At 38.8% G+C, this 15,282-nt stretch overlaps 1 protein-coding gene and 2 pseudogenes across 11 annotated transcripts in view; 2 read left to right on the top strand and 1 right to left on the bottom strand.

The window, feature by feature from the left end:
* LOC136845024 (longitudinals lacking protein, isoforms H/M/V-like) overlaps positions 1–15,282 on the bottom strand; it is a 345,912-nt gene that overhangs the window by 81,551 nt on the left and 249,079 nt on the right. The gene's annotated exons all lie outside the window — the stretch shown is intronic.
* LOC136844556 (uncharacterized) lies at positions 263–2,971 on the top strand (annotated as a pseudogene).
* On the top strand, positions 7,791–10,780 carry LOC136844635 (mucin-21-like; annotated as a pseudogene).

The following is a 15,282-nucleotide window of genomic DNA, read 5'->3' as shown; positions in this document are numbered from 1 at the left end:
TTCAAACGGGAAGAAAGGTATCATCATACCCGATCTGCGTGATCTGCTTACGAGCCATTCCAGGGCACGAGGGGACCTGGGCATCGGGCCTCGGGCAGGTGAAGAAGCCACCTCCCTTCCCAGGTACTGCTACTGCCCTCATTCCCTTCCAGGGACTCCTCTGGCTATAAAAGCATCCGTAGGCTTCCAACGGCACTCAGTCACTCACTCGAGGGCCCTCAGCTTCGCTTGAAGGAATCCCGCCCTCCTGGCCATCCTCAGAATGGCCTCTTGGATTAGCTTGGTAATATCACTTGGCAAGGATAACTTGGCATCTCTCTCTCTCTCTCTCTCTCTCTCTCTCTCTATCATTTTATCCTAAAAAAGAACTTTCCTTCACTGACACCAGACAAGTCTGATCACTTTGGCAACCGAGTACGAACCAAAAATGAAGCCTTCACGCAGCGCTTCCAGATGCCTTTTGAAAAGACTTACGGTTCTTTGATAACAGGAGGAATGGAAAGAAAATTAAATCTAGACATTTATGTACATATATGCACAAGTGATTTGTTTCTCCAATTAAGACTCCTGCCAGTATCATTATTTTCTTAATGCTAGCAATATAAGCATTGTGTGATAAGTTTACTCTTCAGATAGACGAGGCAGTTGATGCCTGAAAAAGACCTGAGTTACACAGTCACAGACACATTTTTTATATATACTTACATTTTTGGGTATGTGTAGTGTATAAACATGTATGTAAAATTTTTTAGTTATGTTTTATTAAATATATTCACGTTTAATTGGTTGAGACAAAAGTTTAAGGTGATATAAAAGAATATCAAAATTTTAATTTTGAAATCCGTAAATGCTGGAAAGAGCAATCCTAAATCTTTGGAAATATTACGCAAATCTTTGGGAAATATAAAACAATACGAATATGTTATCAGATAAAATACGTAAATCTTATAATTCTCTCATAACTGTACAAAAAATTAGATAAAGAAAATAATTTAAATAACATCTTTGATTAAACTTCATAGTAACTGTATGACTTACAAACATAATAGACCATCAAGAGGTTTTCTTACTGACAGACACCACATTACTTTACAGTTTATAAGTGAAGCAAAAATAAACTCTAGCCGATCTCATTACAGGCAGTGTTGGCTGCTCTGGCAGTTAGCACGCTCCAGTTCTCCTGCAACTGAGATGCAGCTATAACATACTCAGGGTTGGAACAGGGAAGGCGTTCTCCATGCTTCTGTCCTTCATAGAGATGGAACTCATAAGTATGGTTATGACACTGGAAAGGAGCCTTTTGAGAGTGCCAAGTCTACTAAGGTTGGTCAACAAAAAGGAAGGTTTGGCTATGTTGACCCTGATGGCCATTCTGTGAATCTCAACACACAGCTGGTGAGGCTGGTTTTGTCCCAACTGGAGCTCACCTCCCACAACCACATCCCTGACTTCCATGCAGCCCATGCTGCTGCAAGGGCTCGTCCACCTTTGTTGATCCCTCGCTAACCCAAATGCTGATGCTTTCTTACGGTTTTCAGTTTGCTGAAGAAGGACAAACAAGATCAGAGCAAAGTGATGCCGCTGGAAATGTCCGAGGATCTTACTCTTACACAGACGATGATGGAATCACAAGAACCTGCTCTTACACTGCAGGTCGTGGTACTGGCTTTGTTGTAGAAGGCAATGACCTTCCACTGTCACCTAAGACTCCCTCAATCTTCTCCATCTACTCCCAGCAGCTACACGACATTCCTCCTCAGCAAGCAGAATTTCCTCAAGTAGCACTGCAAGTACATTCTCAGGATCATCATTGTCTACCTCACCCTCAGTCACAAGTTACACATCACCTGCTGCATCTCCTCCACCATCTTCTTCTCCTGCTGCTGCTGCTGGTGGTTCAACTGGAACATCTTCTTCACAAACCTCATCCCCTAACAATGATGGCTCTTACTCTTTCTCTTTCAATGCTGGTGACCATTCCTCGGCCAGAATCTGCTGATGCTAACCTTAATGTACAGGGACCAGTTTTCTTTTGTTGCTGATGATGGCGCCAGAAGAAGGGTTAATTATCGAGCTGGACCTAATACAGGATTCACTGCATCGGAGATCATCTTCCAAGAGCCCCATCTTCAACACACCTATCACTCCGCCAAACACCTGCCTCCAAGGAACCACAGGTGTATTAACTTACGCTTGCCCCATCTGCTTCTTCTCCAGGCTCTGCCATTACCACATCCTCTAGCCAACAACCATCTCCTTCTGTCTTCGTCCTCTTCCTCAGCTCCATTTCCAAGAAGCTAATACTCGCAGTGAACTTGAGATCAGATGGAAGTTTGTTCTTTGGATATGAAACATCCAGTCATTCAAGGGAAGGAAGCAGGTGACACCAATAACAATGTTGATGGAGACTTTGCATTTGTTGCTGATGATGGTCAACGACGACAGATCAATATCAAGCTGGTTCTGACACTGGATTCATTGCTGAGGATCCCCATTCCAAAGGTCCCATTGTCCCTGGTGCACCTTCAGGTCAACCTACAGGAAGGATTACACCTGTGCGAGAAGTCCCATTCATTGATCCACTAGCTAATTCCAATGCTGATGCCTCCTATAACTTTGCCTTTGACTCTGAACAGTATTCACGATCAGAGACTGCAGATGCTGATGGTAATGTTAGGGAACTTACACTGTAGTAGATGACGATGGAACTCGACGACAGTTCACTTCCCGTGCTGGACAAGGAATTGGTTTTGAAACAAATGAAGTTTCCTCCTCAAAAGGGACCTGCTCCATCTACCATCATCATAGTTCAACCTCTTCCTCAGCAACGTCTCAGTCAGGAAAATTCTCCTCATCAGTGTCTTCCTCAGCAGCAACATCATCCTCTCATAGTGCAACATCATCTTCTGCTATAGTAACATCCCTCTTCCCGTCCATCTGCTCCAGAAAATTTCAGACTCACTCAGTATGATGCTTCAAAGAACCCAAACAAGTTTGGCTATGTTCTCACTTTCAATTAAGAAGACCTAAACATCTCCTCTCAAATGGCAATTTGAGTTGCAGTTTTCCTTTCAAATGAAATTCTATATATCTTAACATGTAACACAGATCTGGCCTCTTTCTAGTCAACTGAGGGAAATTGCCATGCCATTTGTGTGAATCTACTGTATCATATTTTTTACAATTATAGCACCTGGATACCAATAGAACTATAGTTATTGCAAATCAAAAATAACAATAAAATATGAGATTCATAAGCATTTATTATCCATACCTATTCACAGTTATAAACCCAAACACATCAAAGATAACTACCAACATTAATTTCTTTGACTTCCTAACTCAACAGACATGGTGTAATATCACACATGCACAGAATGACACACTAACAAAAGTATTTGGAACAAAGATGAAAGTAGACGACCAGTGGGACACACCTGGCACATGATGGAAGATCACCTCCAGGTAACAACATATGTTTTATAGAAGATCCACACACAGACATCACCAAAACAAAGTTTTGTTCAGGGCAACCAGACAAGAGCAAAGAAGTCATTTTTTTTAAAACTAAAAGTCAACATACACAGTGAGTAATAACCATCGTATTCATATTTTCTTTGCTGAAAATAACTTTTCCATTGGCACAGATCCTGTCAGTGTTGTTATGTTACAAGCTCTTACATCATCATAAATAATGAAAACAAGTCATTTTAGTGCTACTGAAACTGAAAACTCTACCAATCACAAAAAACCTTTTCACATACTTTTTAGAGAACCTTGTCTGTCATTACAGACAATATAGAAAGCATAATTTGACCAACTTATCCTTAAACCTACTCTTTCTCTTATTAGTAAACAACAAAGAGGAATTTTCAATCGACTGCCTCCTCCAACTGTTCCTAGGAACAAAGCATATGGTTACCACACTCATTTTGAAAAATCCTTTACTGAGACTTAATTTAAACCATCACACTTTTTATTACTCCTGCAATCATCTTTAAAATTAAAAGGTCTATTTCCGTCCACTCAGAGTTTTCTGTGAATGCATGCATGTACTAGTAATCAGTAGTAGTAGTAGTTGGGATTTTCTCCTCCCAACACCCTCTACCATATGATTACGATCAATTTTTTTCCTATCTTAAATTTCCCCTTTAAGACGGATCTGTGCTGTTGTAGCAACGTTGACATTTTATATTTCATCTCTTCTCATCCTGCCATTCCTGCTGGGCTGAACTTTGACACCAAGGGACAATAAGGGTGTCAACTGCCTGCTAATCAAGTGCTGAAAAATGGATTAACACACAGCATCTCTGCTGCGTGTTCAAACCTGCTCACATGCTGGAATTTCTTCACTTTCATTTACTAGCCAGTTAGCAGCAACTTGGACACAGCTCACAGTTGGAAGGTCACTAGATCTCTCCAGTGAATACTGAGCCAACCTAGCTGTGATGGGGTCAAGAAAGATGGGCGTTATATTTACATGGAACTAGCAACATAACCTACATGAACCCGAATCAAGGATTATTTACATCTAAAATAAAACCCCCAAAATAATCTCACGATTAGTTGACAAATACCGTAACATTTTTTCTAGTATCAATAATCCTCCAATCAGAGTTATGTTGAATCACTCTCTCTCTCATACATCTCTTCTCTCTCTCTCTCTCTATATATATCTCTCTATGTACTGTATCCTGTATTTCTTTATTGTCTACAGAAACAGGCAGCAACATTTCCTATAATCATATGTTTCCTTAATCTTCTCTTCAAAATCAAATAAGAAAGGAACCTCCATAAGCAAATGCAAATACACATTAATAATTTTAATCATGATTACCTCTTGAGTTCAACAATCTCAATAAAAATTAAACAGCTGCATATGAACAGCTGAAAAATTCATTCAATATCATATACTGTATATGTTACACTGCCATGTTCAAATGCATATTTGATTACAATTATGTTTTTTGTTATACATTATATTTTATATGGGCATGCAAATTCACTCCCCGTGTCAAGTGTATTCTGATAACCATCTGATAAAATTACCCACAAGTTCATCAAATTGCAAGTATAAATTAATAATGCTACAGTTTAATCTTAGTCAACAACAACATTTCGGCTCACTTCAATCATTTTCATAGACACAAATTAAGTCTACTATACAGTCACTGGTGGCATAAAAGAAATCTGGACCAGTATAATATATAAATACGCCTCTCCATGTTAATAGGAAAAAGATGCAATCCATTCTTTATCAATTTTATACAAGTCAGCTGCTGAATGCCTACTAAATTATGGAATTTCGATCGGTTTTCGTTATCAAAATCCAACAAGGAAAGGGACACAGAAAAGTACTGGAACAATTCAGACAGATTTGTCCCTTTTTACCATACCTGGGCCGGGCAAATGTTGACAGGACATTTTGATATGGACAACACCTGACAAAAAGAAAATATATCTAACTGGAACCCAACATTCAGTCAAGACGACAATCATTTGTGGACAGAAGCAACAAGGATCTTCCAGTCACAATAAAATCACAACAAACTTTATCTTCACAGAGAATGAACAATTTTCATTATTCTCCGTCACTAAAACTGGAATGGTTTCTCCTAAACAGTTCTCATTTGGGTAAAGAAAAAAATTTTCAGAATTCTTGTTCTTTCTGGGATAGGGCAAACACCACAGTGAACAAGCAGAAAATTATATGCAATATGGACATCACTGAAACAAAGTCGAATGAGTTAAAAAAGATTTTCAAGAATATTTACAATATTGTCTTCTTGCATTGTATGAACAGGGCCCATTCTCAAATTAGAACTGAAGTACAATTGCTGTCACAATAGTAGACTTACAACCCTTTCCAAAATATCAATACAGCTGATCTTATTATAGAAACTTGTATTTAAAATTTCTTTTTAGGGGAAAAGTCAAATTACATTTTATATACAAACTGTATAACTGACAAATTATGCTTTTAATTATAGATTCGATTTCTGACAGTTAAACGCTGTGTCATTTCTACATCAGGACCTAAGGAATTATTACATCCACACTGTTACCAACCTGAAATGCCTGTTACCATTAACAATATAACAAATATTTTCATTCAAAGGGAAAATATGTTTGCAACATGAACTTTGCAACGTCAGCAAATCTAAAGGAAACAAACACAATGCCATATGCACTAATAATCAAAATATTTTGATCTTAACAAAGAAAGATTCGCAAGAGGAGGAAATGCTAAACCACAAAGAAAATCTCCAAACTCGGCAAGTTTTTTGGGACATTTAATTCCTGCAATTTCATGTCCACAGAAACCTTCCCTGAGGTCATGTTTTCCAGCTTAAATCATTCCTTCCATCAAACAAAGACAGTTTATCAAAATGAACACAAGGACTTCGCCAGCACGTCATCCGTCAATCATACGATGCTAAACTTTGAGAGAGAGAGAGAGAGAGAGAGAGAGAGAGAGAGAGAGAGAGAGAGAGAATTCAACATCTAAATTTCCCTTCAAAACTAAAACCCTAGCCAATTCACAACGAATGTTCAAAACTGAATTTTATATTAACTTATTAAATGCTGTAAGTCAATATTGTCTCCTGAAAACCTTTAAGTAGACAATCAAACTAGGTCATGTTCTTCAATGTATATTGAGAGAACTCCATCTCCTGGTTTATTTAGTTACCTTTCTTTTATTAACATTTAGCCTGCAAACAGAGTGAAAAAGTCCTTAAAATGTTTGAGATACTTTTGCAATTAGCTAATATTCACCACTGTCGAAATTACGAAAATATAAATAGAAACAAATGCCAGTCAACACTCCATCGGAGACTCACCTTATCTCAAACTTTCAAACTGCATCAAATATCAAAGTCTTAGCAAGACTCCATCAATATCAAATAGCCATGGAGGAAACACATACTTGAAACTTTTAATTCCAGTTCTATCATACAAACCTTTTATTCCATGCAATCTTTACCTCCTTTTCTCTATCTCTCCGGAACATTCATCTAGGTCTGCTATGAACTTTTCATTCCAGTCTTCCTCAAAATTGAGCTCCATTTCTCTTCTTTGTCTACACTCTTCCCCTGTCCATCTCTTTGCCACTTTAATTACCATCTCAATCGGAAATTATTACTCTTTCTTTCATACAAATGTCGGAACAATACCACCTAGATTTTGTACAAACTCTACTCTAATTGCACATAGATGACACCACTTATATGTAAACATACATTTGTGAGTGAAGTGTAAATCTCTTCAGGAAAGAACATAATTTCAGGCATAAAAAGGTCTCCTTTTCCAAAACTAAAATTAAAAACGGAGTAAACTATTTATATTAATATCTGGGCTGAGACACAAACCCAAGGGCGACTTTACCACAATAAAAAATCAGACGACACGGCGACCAGGTTCTCTCTCTCTCTCTCTCTCTCTGCTCTCTCTCTCTCTCTCTCTCTCTCTCTCTCTCTCTCTCTCTCTCTCTCTCACATTCCAAGCCTCAATCCATCTCAAATATTTCAAACGAGGAAAAAAGGTATCATCATGGAAGATCTGCGTGATCACTTCACAAGCCATTCCAGGGCACGAGGGGACCTGGGCATCGGGCCTCCCAGGCAGGTGAAGAAGCCACCTCCCTTCCCAGGTACAGCTGCTGCCCTCATGCCCTTCCAGGGACTCCTCTGGCTATAAAAGCATCCGAAGGCTTCCAACGGCACCTCACTCACTCACTCAGGGCCATCAGCATCGCTTGAAGGAATTCCGCCCTCCTGGCCATCCTCAGAATGGCCTCTTGGATTACCTTGGTAATATCACTTGCGAGGATAAGTTGGCATCTCTCTCTCTCTCTCTCTCTCTCTCTCTCTTTCTTCATCTTATCTCTTTATCGATCCAGTTTATCCTAAAAGAACTTTCCTTCAATGACACCAGACAAATAATATCACTTTGGCCATCGAGTAAAACCAAAAATGAAGCCTCTATACGGTGTTTCCAGATGCCTTTTGAAAAACTTAAGGTTCTTTGATAATGTGGGAAATGGAGAAACAAAACCAATGGCACAATTTAAAAATAAATCTGTAGACATTTATTTTTAAATATGCATCCAACATAAGTGATTTGTTTCTCCGTTTAAGACTCATGCCACTAAGATTATTTTCAATAAATTGCAGGGGCAATATAAGCATTGTGTGATAAATTTACTCTTCAGATAGATGAGGCAGTTGATGCCATGTAAAAGACTCCAGAGTTACACAGTCACAGACACACACACATACAGTATATATATTTACATTTTATACAGGGTATATGTAATGTGTATAAACATGTATGTAAAATTTTTAGTTATGTTTATTAATGACACGGAATATTCAAAAAGTTTAATTGGTTAAATGACTATCAATGGTTACTCTTGGAAGCCATACTCAAAAATCCGTAAAAACTGCAAGGTTTTTAATTGGGAAATATAAGAAATCCGTAAATCTTTGGGAAATATAAGAAACCGTAAATGGAAATATTTAAATCTTTGAAATATAAGGTAAATCTTTGGGAAAATAAGAAACGTAAATCTTGGGAAATATAAGAAAACGTAAATCTTAGAGACGTTACTCATAACTTTGTACACAAAAATATCATATAAAAGAAAATAATTTAAATAACATCTCTGATTAAGCAACTTCATAGTAACTGTATGACTTACAAACATAATAGACCTTTAAGAGAATTTCACTACTGACAGACACCACATTACTTTACAGTTTATAAGTGAAGCACAAAATAAACTCTGGCCGATCTCATTTACAGGCAGTGTTGGCTGCTCTGGCAGTTAGCACGCTCAGTTCTCCTGCACCAGATGCAGCTTATAACATACCTCAGGTTGGAACAGGAAGGCGTTCTCAATACTTCGTCCTTCATAGAGATGGAACTCACAAGTATGGTTATGACACTGGAAAGGAGCCTTTGAGAGTGCCAAGTCTACTAGGGTTGGTCAACAGAAAGGAAGGTTTGGCTATGTTGACCTGACGGCCATTCTGTGAATCTCCAATACACAGCTGGTGAGGCTGGTTTTGTCCCAACTGGAGCTCACCTCCCACAACCACATCCTGACTTCCATGCAGCCCATGCTGCTGCAAGGGCCTCGTCCACCTTTTGTTGATCCTCTCGCTAACCCAAATGCTGATGCTTCTTATGGTTTCCAGTTTGCTGAAGAAGGACAAACAAGATCAGAGCAAAGTGATGCCTCTGGAAATGTCCGAGGGTCTTACTCTTACACAGACGATGATGGAATCACAAGAACCTACTCTTACACTGCAGGTCGTGGTACTGGCTTTGTTGTAGAAGGCAATGACCTTCCACTCTCACCTAAGACTCCTCAATCTTCTGGTTCTACTCCAGCAGCTACTCGACATTCCTCCTCAGCAAGCAGAATTTCCTCTAGTGGCACAGCAAGTACATTCTCAGGATCATCATTGTCTACCTCACCCTCAGTCACAACACACATCACCTGCTGCATCTCCTTCCACCATCTTCTTCTCCGCTGCTGCTGCTGGTGGTTCAACTGGAACATCTTCCCCTTCACAAACCTCATCTAACGATGATGGCTCTTACTCTTTCTCTTTCAATGCTGGTGACCATTCCCGTTCAGAATCTGCTGATGCTAACCTTAATGTACAGGGACAGTTTTCTTTTGTTGCTGATGATGGCGTCAGAAGAAGGGTTAATTATCGAGCTGGACCTAATACAGGATTCACTGCATCTGGAGATCATCTTCCAAGTGCCCCATCTTCAGCCACGCCTATCACTCGTCAAACACCTGCTCCCAAGGAACCACAGGTGTATTAACTTCGCTGCCCCATCTGCTTCTTCTCCAGGCTCTGCCATTACCCATCCTCTAGCCAACAACCATCTCCTTCTGCTCTTCGACCCCCTCTTCCTCAACTCATCCACATTTCCAAGAAGCTAATACTCGCAGCCAGTTGAGATCAGATGGAAGTTATTCTTTTGGATATGAAACATCCAGTCATTCAAGGAAGGAAGCAGGTGACACCAATAACAATGTTGACGGAGACTTTGCCTTTGTTGCTGATGATGGTCAACGACGACAGATCCAATATCAAGCTGGTTCTGACACTGGATTCATTGCTGAGGATCCCACATTCCAAAAGGTCCCATTGTCCCTGGTGCACCTTCAGGTCAGCCTACAGGAAGGATTACACCTGTGCATGAGAAGTCCCATTCATTGATCCACTAGCTAATTCCAATGCTGATGCCTCCTATAACTTTGCCTTTGACTCTGAACAGTATTCACGATCAGAGACTGCAGATGCTGATGGTAATGTTAAGGGAACTTACACTGTAGTAGATGATGATGGAACTCGACGCACAGTTCACTTCCGTGCTGGACAAGGAATTGGTTTTGAAACAAATGAAGTTTCCTCCTCAAAAGGACCTGCTCCATCTACTTCATCACATAGTGCAACCTCTTCCTCAGCAACGTCCCAGTCAGGAAAATTCTCCTCATCAGTGTCTTCCTCAGCAGCAACATCATCCTCTCATAGTGCAACATCATCTTCTGCTATAGTATACTCTGCTCCCTCTTCCCATCCATCTGCTCCAGAAAATTTCAGACTCACTCAGTATGATGCTTCAAAGAACCCAAACAAGTTTGGCTATGTTCTCACTTTCAATTAAGAAGACCTAAACATCTCCTCTCAAATGGCAATTTGAGTTGCAGTTTTCCTTCAAATGAAATTCTATATATCTTAACATGTAACACAGATCTGGCCTCTTTCTAGTCAACTTCAAATTGCCATGCCATTTGTACAATCTACTGTATCATATTTTCTTACAATTATAGCACCTGTGATACCAATAGAACTATAGTTATTGCAAATCAAAAATAACAATAAAAATATGCAGATTCATAAGCATTTATTATCCATACCTATTCAGTTATAAACCCAAACACATCACAAGATAACTACTCAACATTAATTTCTTTGACTTCCTAACTCAGCCACAGACATGGTAATATCACACATGCACAGAATGACACACTAACAAAACTACTTGTGGAAGAAAAGATGAAAGATAGACGACCAGTGGGACACACCCAGCACATGATGGAAAGATCACCTCCAGGTAACAACATATGCACACAGTATGGAAGATCCACACACAGACATCATAAAACAAAGTTTGTGTCCAGGGCAACCAGACAAGAGCAAAGAAGTCAACAGTGAAAACTAAAAGTCAACATACACAGTGAGTAATAACCATCGTATTCATATTTTCTTTGGCAAATAACTTTTTCTGTTGGCACAGATCCTATCAGTATTTTTAGGTTACAAGCTCTTACATCATCATAAATCATGATCTACAAGTCATTTTAGTGCTACAAACTGAAAACTCTACCAATCACAAAAAAAACTTTTCACATACTTTTAAAAAGAACCTTTGTCTGCTCCAACACAGACAATATAGAAAGCATAATTTGACAGTATGAATTCTTCTCTTTCTCTTATTAGTTTAACCCCCCAGTTGGGGTCAATCTTTTAAAGAGCCTCCTCCAACTGTTCCTATTTTGAAAGTCTAAATTACCCACTACTTTTCAGTACCAAGTACATGACGACTTAATCCAAACCATCACACTTTATTACTCCTGAAACAAAGCAGCAGTGTTCCCAAGGTCTATTTCCGTCCACTCAGAGTCTTCTGTGAATGCATGCATGTACTAGTAATAGTAGTAGTAGTAGTTGGGATTTGTTTAAGCATATTTTTCCCTGTACCATATGATTACGATCAATTTTTTCCTATCTTAAATTTCCCTTTAGACGGATCTTAAAACATTGGCTATTAATTCCTCTTCATCATCCTGATATGACTGCCGCAAAAAGCTGACACCAAGGAGGCAACAAAAGGTACCAACTGCCCGCTGCTAATGAAGTGCTGTAAAAACTCACAGCATCTCTGCTGCACGTTCAAACCTGCTCACATGCTGGAATTTCTTCTTTCATTTACTAGCTAGTTACAGCAACTTGACACAGCTCACAGTTGTTAGGTGCGTAGATCTCTCCCGGAATACTGAGCCAACCCAGCTGTGATGGGGGTCAAGAAAGATGGGCGTGGAACTAGCAACATAACCCTACATGAACTCGAATCAAGGATTATTTACATCTAAAAATAAAATACTTTGAAATAATCTCAGGATTATGTTGACAAATACTATAACATTTTTCTAGTATCAATAACCTAGCTGTTCCATATCATATCTCTATCTGTCTATATATATATATCTCTCTCTCGTCACTGTCATCCAATTCTTTATTGCTCTACAGAAACGAGCAGTAACATTTCCTATAATCCATGTTTCCTTAATCTTCCTCTTCAAAATCAAATAAGAAAGGAACCTCCATAAGCAATGCAAATACACATTAATAATTTTTAATCATGATTACCTCTTGAGTTCATTGGTCTCAATAAACATTAAACAGCTGCATATGAGAACAGCTGATAAATTCATTCAATATCATATACTGTATATGTCACACTGCCATGTTCAAATGCATATTTGATTACAATTATATTTTTATTATAATTATATTTTATATGGGCTGCAAATTCCTCCTGTGTCATAGAGGTCTGATAACCATCTGATAAAATTACCCACAAGTTCATCCAAATTGCAGTATAAATTAATAATGCTACAGTTTAATCTTAGTCAACAACATTTCAGCTCAATAATAAATCAATCATTTTCTAGCGGAAAATTAAGTCTACTGTACAGTCACTGGTGGCATAAAAGAAATCTTGACCAGTGCACAGATACTGGCAAACACGCCTCTCCATGTTAACAGGAAAAAGATGCAATCCATTCTTGATCAATTTTATACAAGTCAGCTGCTAAATGCCTACTAAATTCCTGAGTTATTTCGTCGGTTTTCGTTATCGACGAACAACAAAGGACACAGCCCAAAGCGGAACAATTCCAGACGATCCAGACCTTTTACCATACCAGGGCCGGGCAAATGTTGACAAGACACTTGATATGGTACAACACCTGACAGCAAACGAAACATTCTAACGGGCTGGCCAACATTCAGTCATGACGACAATCATTTTGGACAGAAGCAACAAGGATCTTCCAGTCACAATAAAATCACAACAAACTTTATGTTCACAGAGAATGAACAATTTTTCATTATTCTCCGTCACTGACTGGAATGGTTTCTCCTAAACAGAACCTCATTCTAGGAAAAAACTTTTTTCAGAATTCTGTTCTTTCTGGGATAGGCAAACACCACAGTGAACAAGCATATAAATTGAATGCAATATGGACATCACTGAAACAAAGTCGAATGAGTTAAAAGATTTTCAAGAATATTTATCATTATTGTCTTCTTGCATTGTATGAACGCCCATTCTCAACAGAACTGAAGTACAATTGTGTCACAGTTACCGCAGAAGCCAGCCCTTTCCAAAATATCAACACTGCTGATCTTATTCAAGAAACTTGTTGTTTAAAATTTCTTTGAGGGGGAAAAGTCAAATTACATTTTATGCACAAACTGCATAACTGACAAATTATGCTTTTAATTATTCATTTCTGACACATAAATGCTGTGTCATTTTCTACATGACACGGACCTACTTAATTATTACATCTACAGTTACCAACTGACTGAAATGCATGTTACCATTAACGGTATAACAAATATTTTCATTCATAGCAACATATGTTTGCAACATGCTTTGCAATATCAGCAAATCTATAGCAGACACAATGCCATATGCATTAATAATCATATTTTGATCTTATGCAAATAACAAGAGGAAGATTTGCTAAAGAAAAAGAAAATCGAGAGAAACTCGGCAAGTTTTTTGGGGACAAATCCTGCCCGTCCACAGAACACCTTCCCCGAGGGTGATGTTATGCAGCTCAAACGTTCCTTCCCATCCAAGGAAAACCCAGTTTATCAAAATTGTTTCCCCACAATCACTTCGCCAGCACGTCCTTCGTCAATCATACGATGCAAATTTGAGAGAGAGAGAGAGAGAGAGAGAGAGAGAGAGAGAGAGAGAGAGAGAGAGAGAGAATTCAACATCTAAATTTCCCTTCCACAAAGAAGAAGCTAGTCAATTACTTGAGATGTTCAAACACTGACTTCCTTAGTATCTCCACTTATTCGCCTATTCTGTAAGTCACTTATTGTCTCCTGCTCCCAAATACATAGACAATTGAACTGCTTCTGTTCTTCAATGTATATCAACTTTCGAACTCCATCTCCTGGTTTCCATTTATCCCTTAACCTTTCTTTTATTCCCATTTAGCCTCAACTTGATCCTCTTAATACCGCCTTAAAACCTTTCATACTTTTGCCAGCTGCTCTTCACTTCTGTCGTGCAATACTATATAATAAGGAAACAAATGCCAGTCAACACTCCATCGAAGACTCAATACCTTATCTCAAAACTTTCGTATTACATCAAATGTCCTTTACCTACACTTGTAGCATCACTCCATCAATATCAATTAGCCATGGAGGAAACACGTACTTGTTTCAGAGCCATATTCACACCTTTATCATAAAAACCTTTTATTCCATACATCCTTTACCTCCTTTTCTCTGTCTCTCCGTCGCAACATTCATCTAGGTCCAGCTATACCACATACACCTTTTTACAGTAGTATTAATCTTCACCTACAACTGTTCCTGAAAACACTTGAGCTCCATATTTCTTCTTTGTCTACACTCTTCCCCTGTCCATCTCTTTGCCACTTCAATTACCATCTCAATCGAAATCCATTACTCTTTCCCTCATACAAATAGTCACAATATGTACCTAGATTTTGTACACTACTCTACTATAATTGCACATACACACACACACATACTTATATGTAAACATACATTTGTGAGTGAAGTGTGAATCTCTTCACTGAGAATGAACATAATTTAAGGCATAAAAAAGGTCTCCGTTTCCCCCACTGAAATTCAAAAACGAGTAAACTCCTCATATTAATATCTGGGCTAAGACACAAACATCAAAGAGGGCGACTTTACCACAATATAAATCAGACGAAAACGGACGGGTTCGGGTTCTCTCTCTCTCTCTCTCTCTCTCTCTCTCTCTCTCTCTCTCTCTCTCTCTCTCTCTCTCTCTCGAATTCCAAGCCTCATCCATCTCAAATATTTCAAACGGGAAGAAAGGTATCATCATGGAAGATCTGCGTGATCTATTTACTGGCCATTCCAGGGTACGAGGGGATCTAGGCATCGG

The sequence above is a fragment of the Macrobrachium rosenbergii genome, chromosome 13, assembly GCF_040412425.1.
Source record: "Macrobrachium rosenbergii isolate ZJJX-2024 chromosome 13, ASM4041242v1, whole genome shotgun sequence".
NCBI lineage: Eukaryota > Metazoa > Arthropoda > Malacostraca > Decapoda > Palaemonidae > Macrobrachium > Macrobrachium rosenbergii.
The sequence above is the reverse complement of the archived record's forward strand: the minus strand, read 5'-3'. Positions and strand labels throughout refer to the sequence as shown.